The sequence below is a fragment of the Chaetura pelagica genome, unplaced genomic scaffold (assembly GCF_000747805.2).
Source record: "Chaetura pelagica isolate M959 unplaced genomic scaffold, ChaPel_1.0 scaffold17, whole genome shotgun sequence".
Taxonomy (NCBI): Eukaryota; Metazoa; Chordata; class Aves; order Apodiformes; family Apodidae; genus Chaetura; species Chaetura pelagica.
In genome coordinates, this window is record NW_009970726.1 from 10,297,357 (window position 1) to 10,313,010 (window position 15,654).

Below are 15,654 nucleotides of genomic sequence, written 5' to 3' on the forward strand. Positions count from 1 at the left end.
ATAGCATCACCAAAGAATTATTCAGAGACAAAAAGCCTCTGTTGGGAATAGTGGGCAAAGACCCTGCATCCCTGTGAAATCCTTTGCATTCATTTCATGGAACACCAGGACAAGTAAAAAAACCCAGGGATGCAGGGCTGATTTGTAAGAGAAACATATGATTATTTGTAGAATTTAATTATTAAGGAAAACAGACCTGTAAAACACAAAGAAGGGTTAGATACTAACATGTCAATCTTTACAGCCCTACTATCTTAGCATAAAACTCCTTTCCTAATATATAACTGACTAAAAGTGACATAATTATTTTTATTCTAGCTCTCTACAAAGTATCTGCTTTCAAAGCCGTGAGCCAATACAGTAGTTGACAGTCTGGACAGTCTCTTACACAGTATCATGTCTACATGTGAGGATCAAGGAGAAAACACTCTTCCTTCTTGACCCTGATAACAGTGAAAAAACAGACCAGTTCTCAGTTTATTTTGTAATAAATGAAGCGGGTCCTGTTATTCCAACTACTTTGAAAATAACTGTTATTTTAGGCAGGCTGGCATATGGCTGGCTGTGTCAGAGTCACACTCAGCCTGGCAGAGGGGGAAGGACGTGGATTTCTCTCACGCCCCTGCAACACACTGGCCAAGGGCCCCGGCTTAGAGCAGGGCCCTGGGGAACCCATCTGCTGCCCCACCCCATGGACCCGCTGTGCAGCTGAAGAAAAGGCTGACCTTTCAGGCTAAGGACTTCCCTGTTGTGTCTCCAGGTCAGGAGAAGAGGCCCATGTCTGAGACAGGGAGAGAGTGAAGGATCACTGTAATTATAAGTTCCTGAAGCCCTGTGGTTGCAGAAGTGCACCTAAGATGCCCACTATGGGCAGAGGGAGGCCTCGCCCTGCAAAGGCTTCGCCTTTCCTTTGGACTGCTCTTTTGGAACAAATTTTCTGACCACCCCCCTGCCCTGTCCTTGCCATGCTTTGTTGGCTTGGAACATGCAAACACTATGCCTTGTGCCAGAGCTAACTTCAACCCACGGCATGGGCATGCACCTCCCAGGCCTTGGGCACTAGAGGGAGGTGATTCCCTGGGGCCAGGACTGGACCTACTCTGCAGCAACCCCCCTGAAAATGCAACCAAGGCAGATGTCAGTCTGAACTGCTCCCTGTGGGCTCCCTGCTTCCCATCACTGCTCACACAGACACAGCCATGGCTCTTCCACCCTGTTTGTCTGGAAAGAAAAGCAGTAAGAATTCTTATACAAGAGACACAGCAATCACACATTTTTTTCTGGTTTTGTTTTTGTTGTTTGGGTTTTTTTTAAGATACAATACTTTTAGCAGGTGTTCTGCCTTCAAAGAATGTATGTTTCATTCTTATAACTTCTGTTTACTATTTAAGGGCACTTTTGTTAAACATAAGGCTTGACACTCCACTACTGAAACAGCAGTTCTTAAAACACACACTTCCAAAAATACAAAAACATATTTATTTTTTTTTCCCAAAAAACCCAGCCAACCTTAGCATTATTTTCATCTCTTAATTGCATGGTGTAGAAGAAATACAAAAGAGCCTTTTGTGTTAAAGATTAAAGGATTGTGGCATATTTCTTGCTGTTCATTACACTGTCACACTTCCTTCATGGTAAAACTAACAACAATGGTTTACTCCTCGCACTCCCACAAAAATTTAAGCAGTTTTCTACATTATTATAAAATCTGAAAGACAACTTGCATCAGACTGTTAATGGTGTATAAAATGCTTTGGAGTGCTACTTCCAAGCAACAGAGAATGCTTTAATGTTAAATGTTAAAAGTTTAATGGAAGACATATTGCATTCTTAAATCTGTATTTATCACTCCTGATTATTTGCTTATGTGTGAGTGCACAGATACACACAAGAGAACAAGCATAAACATCCAGTGCTTTTGAGTATGTAAAAGAATCTATGGCTTAGAGGTTAAATACCGAAGAGGCTGATTCATCCATGCACTGTTTTAAAGAAGTTAGAACTCTCAAGATTCTTTAAAAACACAATACTGAAATGTACATTTACATATAAATGCTTGAAGGTTTTTCAAGATATCCTCTTCTGCTACAGCATTCATTTAAATATCCTGGAAAGAAAAGCTGTGTTAAACATTAATTTCCTGCTTGTGATTTGGCTGCCATCATGGTTGCTTAGCTATGGTACCCACTGTCCACACCAAATTATTTGCTACATGCCATTTCTGTCATGTTCTGCCAGCAAGATTATGGTAGGACGCAGCAAACAAAAGATGCATAAAAATCTAACAGTTTGTATCAGCAGGATGTGTCTTTTTTTCTCATAGAATCAAAGCAAACAATTTATCTTCTCAATTTTCAACTCTCTAACTTTTCCTCAGTGCAACCTGAGTGAAGTTTCATGCTATTTTTTATTTCAAATCCCTCTTGAATGTCCTATACACAACATTTCAAAAAACACACCACTTTATTGTACATAACTTTCCTAAGGAGCTAAAAGTTACCCACATTTCTTACAAGCAGGCTCAACAAACCTGCACTTCACCTTGTGGAAACACAGAGCAAGGCTTATCTTCTCAAAACCCATAGCAAAGTGTGCATTGCTATGTGGTAGGAATCTCACAGCAGTGGCAAACCAGACTTCCAGTCAAAACAGCAAGGCTGCTAGTCATTAGACACATGCTTGGTCAAATCAAATGCTGTACAACTAACTCTCTGTTGCAATAGCAGTGGATATGGAAATCTGCACTACAAGTCAAAATAAACAAAAATCACCTTGCAGCATGTCTAGGGATTAAGTTCAAGGAACCTCCTGATCTGTTGCTTGCACCCAATTTAGCAAATACTATCAGGTACTAAGTTTAGCTAGAAACTCTCCCTGAAGACAGAAACAACTGACAGGTAGTTTACTATTTCCATGCTTTAGCTGTTAAATACCATTGTCCAAGCAAAATATGATGCTTCTGAAAATGTAACTAATGAATTGGACTCTGGACTGAAGCAGACGGTGTTGCAGTTGGGTGCTGCTGCTCTGATGGGAGCTGCTAATTAAGAGCTGACAAGTAGTAGCTTGTTACATCTTATGTTGGTGCTTCACTGTAAGTGAGGCTACCTGTGGTGCTCGTCCCTTTCAGTGCAAAGTCAAACAGGTTATCCTTCATCCCTGCTATTAGCCACCATTTGGCTGAGATTTGGTATGCAGTTAATTGCAATGGAAAGACAGTGTAAGAATTTGATCCTTGCCATGCTCAGCTGCTAGTTCTGCCTTTCAGCCCTGCATCCCTGGGGCTTAGTATTATTTCTCCCACACTACACAGTGAAAAGATTCCAGGCTCAACAGGAGGAAGAAGTTAGGTTTAGTGCTAGATTGGGTAGCTTTCATGCTGCGAGACTGGCTGAGTTTGGGCGGTGAGGAAACTTGAACACAGCCACAGCTTCATATTTATATGCACATTATAATATGGCCTCTAGTGTTTCTTAAAGTGTAACTTTTTATAGTAAGCATAAAACTCTATGTATCAGCAGTACAAGTAGTTCCAAATGTTTAGTGCTTTGTTCTTGTATTAAATAGGAGTTTCCTATTAAAATCCAGATTACAAATTTGCAAGCTGATGTAAAGTTTGGGTCCCTGGATTTTATACAGGTGTTTGCTGGACACTGAAGTTTTGCAAGTTCATAGAATCATAAAATGACAGGTTGGAAGGGACCTGAATGATCACCTGGTCCAACCTTTATACTACTATATACTACTATAGTTTATATGAGATGGCTCAGCACCCTGTCAAGCTGAGACTTAAAACTGTCCAATGTGGGGGAATCTACTGCTTTCCTTGAGAGACTGTTCCAATGTTTGACTGCTTCATGGTGAAAAATTGACCTGTTGTGTCCAACTGGAATCTCACCAGGAGCAACTTGTGCCCATTATCCCTTGTCTTTTCCACGTGGTTCCTTATAAATAGGGAGCCTCCATCTTCTTGGTAGCCACCCATTAAGTACTGGAACATGGTAATAAGGTCTACCCTAAGCCTTCTTTTCTCAAGGCTGGACAAACCCAGTTTTCTCAGCTTCTCCTCATATGGCAGGTCCTTTAGTCCTCCGATCATCCTTGTGGCCCTTCTCTGGACCCTCTCCAGCCTGTCCACATACTTCTTGTAGAGCAAGGACCAAAACCGAACACAATACTCCAGGTGTGGTCTAATGAGCGCTGAGTAGAGCAGGATGGTTACTTTGTTATCTCTGCTGGTGATGACTTTGGCCCTTGTTGATGCAGCCCAGCATCCTGTTGGCTTTCTTTGCTGTTGCAGTGCACTGTTCACTCATGTTGAGCCTGTTAACCCACCAAGACCCCCAGGTCCCTTGCCACAGGGCTGCTCTGCAGCCAGGTGGATTCCAGTCTGAACTGTGCTCCTGGGTTACATGTTCCCAGGAGCAAGACCTGACACTTCTCTCCGTTGAGCTTCATAAGGTTCCTGCTAGCCCACTCCTCCAGTCTGTCCAGGTCATCCTGGAGCTCTCCCTTCTGGAGTGTCAGCCCCTCCAAGTTTAGAGTTTACAATTTAATCTGCTTAGTAAAAGTATCTCATCACCAGCTCAGTGGGAAGATCAAAACTTTAGTCTTCCCCTCCTAGAACAACTGAGAGCAAAAGTGGTAACTACCTTATTTTTATATATGGATGGTGCTTATGAAAATATTTTGACTGATCAGCAGTGAAGGTCATGCATGGGGGGAAAACCAAAAGAAAGTTTAACTTCAGATCTGCCTTCCAGATCTAGCGATCCAAAAATGTAGGGAGGTGCTGCTAGGGAGAGGACAAAGCCTGTGGCAAGAGTAATCCCACATTTTATTTACCATTCATCTTCCTGAGCATGCAATAATACGAACATAATCTAGGATTAGCTGGGCACCTGGTTGCAGGAGACCATCTTTTTAAAGAGTGCAGGTTACCAGAAATACAGATTTTGCATATAGAGGATTTTTCAAATGTTAAAGAATCAGCATTTTGTATCACTAGATATTTATTCTGGACTCAATGCCAATCCACTAAAATAAACAAACGCCTTTCTGCTGACTTTCCAGGGTTTTGGAGTAAACTTCCAGCTGCTGACTGCTCTTCCACATCCTCACGACAAAAGACTTAGGGAGGTGTCCAATGATGTTAGTGAAGCTGAAAGATGTAGCAAAGGCTTGTGTGTGAAATAGGCACAATTTCTTTGTTAACTAAACCCAGAAAATTAGATAAAAAATTAATAAAAGTTACTGAATTCTTCAGTGCGCCTTTTTGTATTAAGAGATTGGTTCATGCTGTGATGCTGTAATTTCAGAAGCTATCAAACTACAAAAGAATTTTCCATGTTGAAGGTGTGTTGTTCCTTTTGAAAAAACTTTTCATTTCAATGTTACATTAAGATGAACACAGTCTATTCAGAAGAGATGTTTATCAGAATAGTTATGCTAAATATTTCACATGTACAAGTGAAATAACTCTGTTGTTATTCCCAGTCCCACCTTTTGCATTCCTGATTGTCAGGTTTATAACCATGATGTCATGCAACTTTTTGACTGAGGTTTTGCATAGCTCCATAAAGTGCAGCACTGGCAGAAAACTGGACTACATGAAGAGAAAACTGTAGTATCCTACTTCTTTCTCTCTGCAATTGATTTTTTTTTTCCAACTTCAGTATGCAGACTACAAGAAAGCTTTTGCTATTACCTTGTGCCATTCCAAGATGGCAGTGAGCCATTGCAGAAATCAGAGCCAAGGACAGCACAGAATTAAAGGCCCCAAGAATACTTTTACTACACATATGTGTAAACTCTATTTTAATCCTTGATATTGCATATCATTTGTATTGTGTTTCCTTCAAAATTATTAAGTGTCCTTCACTGAAACTAAGGCCTAAGATACTTGAATTTTAAGCTCACACATTCAGAAACATAGTGTACAAATGGCAGAACTCTTTCTTTTTCTTTTGAAACCAAATCTGGACTTCCTTGTTTAATTAAATCACCCAGCTAGCAAGAACTCGACACAAATATTGAGGAATCATTCCAAAAGAGAATTTCTAAGAAAGTGTACGTGTAGGTCAGTGTAAACAGAGTATAACAAAACCTGAGAGGAAGCATCAACAACAGCTACTGAGAAATACAGAATAATAGTCATACACCCCAAAGCGTGGCTGTTATGGGGGTTTTGTTCATTACCTGATACAGATACATGTACAGGGCTAAAATGTAATTCTGTATCCTGTTGCCTTTACAGCCAACCTCAGTCTGGAATTTCACAGACAATAGCAAATGCCATTCTAAAACTTGGAAGGAAACTATCCTTTGTTCCCAGCTGGCAGAAGTCACTGAATAAAACCTTATCTAACAAAGGAAGTTCAGAGAAGAGAAGAACACAAATGCCAAAGAAAGTAATATAGTCAATAGGGCTGAAAGGAAAGAGACAAATCTGTTACTAGCAACTTCTTTCAGTTGACTACTACTTTTTTTTTGTAATGGTCACCATGTTCTACTGATGAGCCTAGGTAAGCTGAAGCACATCATACATTTGCTGCTAAAGATTTGTCTCATTAAAATTTTTCATGTCTACAGGTTCCATGTTCTCTTTTATAATAAGCAGTATTTCCTTTAATATTTCAACTTTTAATATGTTACATAAATGGAAAATATGTTTTACAGCTATTATCAAAATCAATAGTCACATATTAATATCAAGAACCACATCAGGTTTTGTTTACAGAAGAAAATATCACCACTGAAAATGTATATGCTGTTAATGCATTTAGCAAACTTCTGAATGAATGCAATTTTAACTAAAAAACAAAAAGGAAACAAAACAAAGCCAATTTAGTGTGGTTTGGCTAAGGCTTAGTTAATGGAATTAAGCTACACTAAATAAAGTTTCCACAATTAAGCTTGCACTAGTAAAATTGCTTTTAAAAATATGGTTCTTGTAAAGCGATGCAGCTTTCTCATGAAGATAAGCTTTAGCTGTCATAGTAACAAAGCCCCTTACTTCCAGGATGATGATACACCAGGATTAAACAGCCTTGAAGTTGTTCACCTCCAGAAGACTACCCTACTCAAAGAAATTTTCTATACAAAAGACAGCCCAACAGTCCAACTTATTATTTAGTCAACACCACTAAATAATAGATGGCTCATATGAAGTGCAGAAGATCATCCTACACACTCCTTTTCCCCTATCATGGCTGAAAAATAATGAGTTTTTTTGATATTTGTTTATTTGAGGAGTTCTCAAAAATAACACTAGCATCCAAGTTGCTATCAGCAATGCCCCAGGTCTACCTATATGAACACATGGACATCCAAGCAAATTACACACAAATGCCCTGTTACAAGAGCCTTGAACTAGTATGTTTTACCTTCCATTTGCCACAGACCAAGAGCATGAAGAGGGTCAGTTACAGAAGATTAAGTGACATGTGGACACTTGATCACATTCTGAACCCATGCTGCACGCTAATACAGGCTTCTGTAGTTTAACTACACCCACCACTAAGCTAAACCACAGAAAGATGCTCGAGGAGAATCCATAGAACACCTAAAGAGTAACACCTTAGAGTAAACACCTAATAAGCTGTCTGAGCTATCTCTCCCTATAGACAAGCCCTGAGTAAATAGATGCTTCCTGTCCACTCACTTGGTTGTATCAAGCGGAGATGATTAATGCAGCTACGCACCATGACAGCCTCCAAACCTCACTTGGTCGTAAAAAAGGGAAAACCATGGCCAAAGAAGGTTGACAGTGAGGGCTGGAATTTCAGTTTGGATGATAAACAGATGGCACTTTGATTCTGCAACTCTCTCTAATAAAAGTTAGAGGAAGAAGACATCTTAGAAAATGCTAAGAAATGTAAATGAGAAGAGTATCTCATTCCCCAAAAGCAAGCTTTTGATCATCATCTTCCTTTCTGTTCTGAAAGCTAACCAGCTTGGTTATTCTGTAAGCCTCAACTAAACTGATGCAACACATTTCTCCATCAATAAGTACAGCATAATAAATAAGGTAAGATGACATAAATAAATAAATTATTTCTTATGGTATACTAGCAGTGAATGCAATTCTGCATAAAGTCAGTTTCGCACTAAACGATGAGAGATACATTTTCAATGGCAAAGAATTAGGAATGCATGAAAAAGAGCTAAATAATGAAATAAATAAATAAATTTGTTGGAGATTATGTAAGCTATATGGTAAAACAAGGCGTTGATGTTGACTTTTTGCAGTGTAACATGAGATTCCAAATTGCTGTGTTTCTTTTTTCTTTTTCCCTTAACTACATACAACTGACAGTATCTTTAAAATACAAATTGTGATTATGCTGCTAGCAACAGGACTTAAACCTTAGATGTTAATAGAACTATTCATCCACCAGGCTGCATTTTTATTGACAAAAGGCAGCTGAATCAATTTTTCTTGCTTCTTAACAAAAACAAATACTGCCTGAACTTGTTTCTTTCAAAGCTATTCTCTTTGGTCTCTCCCTCTCTATAAATAAAAGCACAACTACACAACTTCTAAAACTGCTCAGATATCGAATTATTTGAAATTCAGTGTGTTATGCAGGTGTGATCACTTTCCTCTAGAAAACAGACCACAAGCAGCGTTAGCCCAGAGGAGACTCTCTCTTGTCAAGCCATCTCAGAGAAAGCTGAAACTATATGAAGAAAGCAAGTGCAACTCTGAACCAACTAAGGTTTCAAACTGAAGATCCTTCAAGTACAAAATGCCTGGGCTCACCCTTAGGAACCTTCAGAATTATGCTCAGAACTTACAGAGTTAAAATATGTTGATCTGTAATGCAGGTAAGATGAGCCAAAGATAAACACTGCCAAAGCTTGCAGGCTTTTACAGCATTAATCAAAAGAAACTTTAAGGCAGGGAAAGGATCAGATTGTAAAATCTGAGCCTTAGATCATGCTTCTGAAATTCAAGGCGAATGTCAGAAATAATGGACCTGGAAATTTTATGCAACACTCCCCCATCTGTGGGACAGCTCATCGAAACAAGAGCAATAGAAATAATAATATATTGTAGAACTGGAAGCCTTTCCCAAAGTCCTCACCTTGCTTAGTTTTCTCCTCTCTGTTTTTCAGAGTATGTATTTCCTAGGCTAGGCATAGACATCTGGCTTAAAAGTAACCTCTGAAGTATATTTGGAGCATATGCTCTCTTCACAGACAGTACCCAAACTCACTAATTACATGCATTCCAATAAAGCTTTCCTCTCATTCTGCCCCAAACCACGTCTATCACCGCTCCTCAGTGAAGGCTTAATCCCTTTCCAATTCAAAGATCCACTTGGATTTTTTTTCCATTGACATTTCAAATTTTTTTTTTATACCTCATAAATAGGTAATTTATGTTGTTTGCACTTTCTTCCTTCAGATTGCCCTTAAGTATCCCCCCAAAACATTCATGTCTGGACAAGGATGAAGCTTGCCTAGAGGACAATTTACAGACATGTGAGAACAGCAGTTTTCATGACAACCAAGGCATAGTGATAAACAAGAGCATTTATAACTAAACAAATCCTTAAGTGGAAAACAGCTGAGTATAATCATGACCCTTTTCCTTTTATCTTTGCTGCAAAAGTTGATAAATGAAAAGTGGAAAAGTCATAAAGAGTAAGTTTCAGATCCACAAACATTGGAAAGAGACACTTTAAAAGCCAAAAAATTACTCAAAGAAATAAAGATCTTCCAAAGAAACTGGTCAGGTGATGAAAATATGTAGCCAGTTACTTGAGATATAACTGGATTCTCAGCAAACCTGGTAAGAACTTTGTCCTGCCATTGCAGGTTAGCATTTCCTTCCTGTAAGTTGAGAACGGAGTGAGGACAGAAGGAGGAGGCATATACCACCTAATTTTCTAACCAACTCTTTGGGAGGCTGATGGCATGGGTGGGGCTGGCAAATGAACTTTGCTGGCATAGAATTTTTCCCCAGTGCCATACATGCTAACTGGGACTGCAGTCTCAAATTTGTTGAGCTGTTTCTTTCAAAGATCTTTGTGGGAGCTCTACTGTGATCTCTATTGATACATTTCCTATTAACTATGACTTTCAAATGCTTCCAACTCTTTTTTCTTATCTTTTCTTACCTGAAGCCAACTTACAAAGAGTCTTTATTTTTTAATGTAGAGAATTCTTCTCAAGGCTTTTCCAGGACAAATTGTGAGTGAATTGAATTATGCACTTTTTGGATACTGAAAACCCGTTTCACATCAGCATGATTCTTGCATTTTATATCTGTTCTGTATTACTTCTATGGGAAACGTATTACTTTGACCAGTGGTCTGCTATTATACTCATATGTACATCCATGGCATATGCTAGAGCTACAGATCAGAGACAAAAGAGCTCTCTGCAGCTCTGAAAGATTACAGTACTTCTCACTTGCAAAATTATGTTCTGCCTCTCCATGGGCAGGTGCATCTGAAACCTATTTCTACAAGCACAGATGATGATAGTGATGATTTAGAGCAGATTACAAAGGCCCTGTAGGGGGGAAATTACTTCCTGAACACTCAAGAGCTCTTCTTGCTGTATCATAATCTAGGGTTGAGGTTTATTAAAGGCAACAGGACCACACTGTTTTCTTCTTAGCCCTTTCCTTCTGACACAGAAACATGAGATTACTAATCTTGTCAGCAGAAGTAGAATTTAATTTCTCAGATTATTTCAATTATTCTACTGCCAACGTTTGGCTGTTTTTTTTCATCTTACTCCTTTGACCTGAATGAAGATGAATGAGCCAGAGCTCTGATACAAAAACTTACAGGGAGAAAGAAATTAATGAAGTGCAGGACATGGCCAAACAGCATGCCATCTCTGTGGCTACCAACAGAAGTTAAGCCCAGCAAAGATAACTAGTCCTACCATCAACCTAACCTAAATTTCAGAAAATGTCATTCACAAAATATAACCTCTTACTGTGATTTTTGCAAAAATATTTTCTGCCCAACCCATAAAAACCCCACAAACTGCGGGAGTATTATAACATTATGGTGTGATAACAAAGGGCAAGCCTGTTGAAGCTTGGATTAGCAACATAACATTCTGCAGGAAACAGAGGAAATAAAATGCTAGAGTTCTTGCAGTCTTTCCAATCAATATCTTATTTTATCATGTGGTGTTCTTTCAATGTAGGCAGATCTGGAGTCCACTGTGCTGCTGAAGCACCTGCCTGGAATGACTCCAGCTGTGATGCCTGAGGCTGAATGAGGCGTTCAACTACAGGCTACTTCACCAAGCACCTGAAGCACAGTCTAACACTTCATCATTCTTTTGAACTGCTCCCTGTCATACAGAACTGAACCCAGAGCAGCAATGGAGAGGTTCGTTTGTTCTAGACAGAGTTTTTGAAGCTGGATTACCACATTTCTTTATTTCAGACAGCTACTCCTTAAAAAAGTTGTTATTTTCTGACATGGGAGTAACTTTCATTCTCACCTTAAGTCAAATCCATTAATTAAGAAAACTGAGTCTAAATTTGGTAACACTTCATAATAGCAGATACTTCCTTACAAACTTACATACATTTTTCTTTTTGATACACTTACATGCTAACATTAGTTCTGAAATGGTTTAGAAGGTGCTTAGCCCCTATTTCTATGTCACTTGTTCATACCTGTTTCATAAAGGTTTCATTTAATTTTTTTTGTTTTGCTTTCTTGAATATGACATGACAGAAACTGAGAGAATGAGAAGAGGAGCAAGGTGTTGTGTTTTTTTTTTGTTTCAGTGATGCCAAGGCCTTGGTGGGTGCCCACAAAGTGTCCAACACCTTGTTCTACCCTGTAGCATGAAATCTCAGACTTTTTTCATTGTTTTCACATGCATTAACAGAAACAAAATGTGCCTTGTCCAACTGATGACACATACTGCAAAAAAAACCATAGGGAATCCTGAATTGGTCATTTTAAAATGAAAGACCACGGTATTGTTTTTAGCCATTTCACATCTATTATTTCAGTGCTGAGAGATTCCGACTTTTACCACCTTCCTTCTGTTGAAGATAGCCTGCTATTTTATTTTTAGACATGAGATTTCCTACTAAACCCAACTGTAGGTTTGCTAAGCTACAACAGAAAAAAACCTTTTGGGGCAACTCTTTAGGCAGTGTTTATCTGAGCCTGCTGACACCACAGTAGTCACCCGTGGTTCAAAACACTAGTTAAAACTGACTGCAAGAAGTTTTCCTCCCCAGTCTAGGAGCACGGTTGTTAAACCAGACACTGTCCTGTCTTTGCTGGGGTTCATGCTCTTTCTGCAGCCTTCAAGTGTAACTGTTTAGGTGTGCTAAAGAAGACACTGACATTCATGTCTCTGGATTGCAGCTTCTGAGTTTATGACAGATGGGAAACCAATAGAGGAGTTAAAATCCTGTGAATCCACACACAGCTTATAGCCAGTAGCCATCTGGCTGGGGATCTACATAATACCACAAGAGGATGACAAAAAAAAAAAAAAAAAAAAAAAAAGAGGCAGTTACATTTTTACATTTGCACTTCTATTTCTTTTCTCCTTCTTTGTGCTTCCTGTTTTAAATATACTGAATAATTGTATTAAAAATAGTCACTCAACTACTTCATATGGTTAAACAACTACAGTATTTTCTTACTACATCTTGAAATACAGAAAAATATATGCAGTATTAGGCAAAAAGTCCAATACAAGACAACATAATACATTTGTCTATGGTAGGTAACAATCAAATGGGTAGCATGTAACAAAAATGTAAGCTTTTGAGGAGGGAACAAAGAAAGAAAAGCATCAAGAAATCCCATTCAGCAGCACTCTCAGTTGCTCTGTCAAAACAAAGCCAAGCAGAAGTTGTAACACAGGGCCCCTGAAATATAATTACTTAGGAAAGAAACGTGGCCAACAAAAGTTACCTAACCTGTTCAGAGAAGAAAGCAGCTATTTACCCCCAAAATGTGCTGGGAAGGCTGAAAATCTGGTTTTCAAAGGAAAAAGCATAAGCTTCATTAAAACCCCCTTTTGCACAGCAGTGCCTCCTGCTAGCTAGAGCCAGAAAACAAGAAAACATGCAAACTTTCTTTAAAGACAAACCTCATTTTTCATTTCAACCTCCTGAAATGTTCAGCTAGGTGTTTTCAACCCATAACTGCATGTTTCTTGGGGTTTTAGTTTTCTGAAAAGAGCAGATTTCTGATGTAAGGAAAGAGCAGAGCCACTAGATTATGAATTCTTTTTCCCTGCGTGCTGTGTTGCAAAAACGAGAGCATATTAAGCAACTCGAGAACAGGAAATAACACTGACAAACAAACTGATATTCTTTCCATAGCATGGTCCCTCAAAGGAGGACATTTCAAACTGCACCTCCCCAAATCAAGAAATGTTTATTCTACTTTTGGCAAGGCTGCTGAATGTTTGTGTACTGCTTCTAGGCCAACTGTTTTATGATCGTTTCAGTGAAGTAAATAGTCACACTAGGGTAGAAATGAACATTGAGCTGAAAAAATGAAAATGTAATAAAGCTCTCTCCTTTGAAAAATACTGTTTTATTGTATCAAAACGGTTTGTGAAAATCCACAATCTCTTCACCTAACCTGGAGTGTCTGGCACCATAGGTGAACACTGTAGAAGCTCCAGCTCTATGGCCAGTGTCCTATCGCGAGTCTGTTATTTTGTTAATGCAACCTTCAACATGAGAGAGATTGAAAAAAACAGATTAAATGCAGACATCTATTTCTGAGCTAATCACTCAATGCTCCCTTCACACTTGATGTGATCTACTCAGTGCAACAATTCATCTTGTTGTGAGGCAGACATCACAAATAGGTCAGATGAATTAAACCCTAAAATTAACCATTTCTCTCCACAGAAGATAAAGAGAGATTAGGATGACTAGTTCATGTGGTTGGATTTAAATCACACATGCTTTGCTAAGACAGTCTTTCTTAACCAATGCCTGCACTTACCTAGTTTCAAGTCCTGCTTGAAACTTACATCTTGTTACATCTCAGCTACAGGCTCTAGACACCATATTATTGGTTTTCCTGAGACTTTTTTTGATGAAAAATTTCATCAGTATGTTTTCAGTTTCCATATAGACATTGTGAATAACCAAAGATATCTTATTTACCCCATATGTTTAAAGTCTAGAAATGCAGTTGTGTTTTTCATTGAGAAAGCCTTAAATAACTGCCTCTTTTCCCTCAAAAAAAAAACCCCAAAAACCTGAGAAATGTCAATTTTAACCTACATATCATTGCAATACTAGTAAAATAGGTGATTAATGGCAATGCCTGATATATATTCTAATTTTCAATGTGAATAATGTATATTTTTAATTATTTTTTCTTGACAGATTGAATTTTTAATTAAGAAAAAATGCAGTGTAAGACATTTTTTCATTTTTCTTGCAAGAAGTGTATTTTTTATAAATGTGGCTATCTAGTCAGACAAAATGAAACTGGAAAAGCATAACTGTAGTATTTTTTTCAGTGTTTTATGACAATAGCTTGATCAAGCAGAAACTAAGCACAGAGAGAAAATTAATATCCTTACTTACTTCAGGAGGCTAACTTCCACTGACATTGACTCCTAGGTCACAAGATATTCTGTTTATATCAGATCAGTAATACCTTAATAAAAAAAAACAAAAACCAAACAAACAAACAAAACAACCAAAAACCCTTCCATTTTTTCATCCTTTTTTACAACTTTGTGGCCTTTGTCCTCAATACCATATCACTAGTGGAATCATCATCTTACCCTCCTGACTTCTCAGCATTCAGCTACTCAAATTTATCTGGTTACTGTGAGTTTGATTTCTATATACACTGCATAGAACTAATCAGTTTAAGAAGTGCAATAAAAATAAAATCTGCAGCTCTAAGAAATGGAAGTTTTCAATACTGATGTCTCTGTCATCAACAATGTAAAATAAGTAGCTCCCTTCACAAGAGTTCCCTCCATTTGACCTTGACTTTTATGGAGTTCACGGGAAGTTCTAAACTGGAATGTAAAATACATAGGAAAAATGCTGAAATCACAGGTACAATCTCACTTCCCAGCGGAGCTGTAAGTGGAGCTACATCCCATGGGCAGGGGGAGGGAGCTGCCCACCCAGGAGTCACCCTGCTCACAGGCAGTGACCTGGTCCCTTTAATGACTCCTCTTTGGAGAGGGTGCTGGAAAAGCAGTTAAAAACATTCAAGATTCTTTTGACACTATAATTCAACCCTTCAGCCTCAGAAGCCATCTTTATCTCTTTCTGTGATTTATTAAAGGTTAACAGCAGGCTCTTTCTACCTGTTAAAACATGTTACCCTTTCCTAATGAATTAAATGCAAGGAAACAGTATCTAAATACCTTTCTAAAGGTTTTACAGAGGAGGAACTCATATATATATGAACTCTGGAACTCAGGAACTCTGTATATACTCCTCATTTGATTTTAAATAAAATATTTTAACTTCAGCAACTGGAATTTAGAATAAATTTCAGAAATAAAAAAATTAAAGCAAAAATAAGATATAAAATGCAATTCCATTTTTATCGCAAAGGAAATTGCCTGCTGCTGCTTATAAATTCAGGGATTTTTTCTGTGAATTGTAACAACTGATTCACAAAAAAAAAATAAAAAAAATAAATTAAA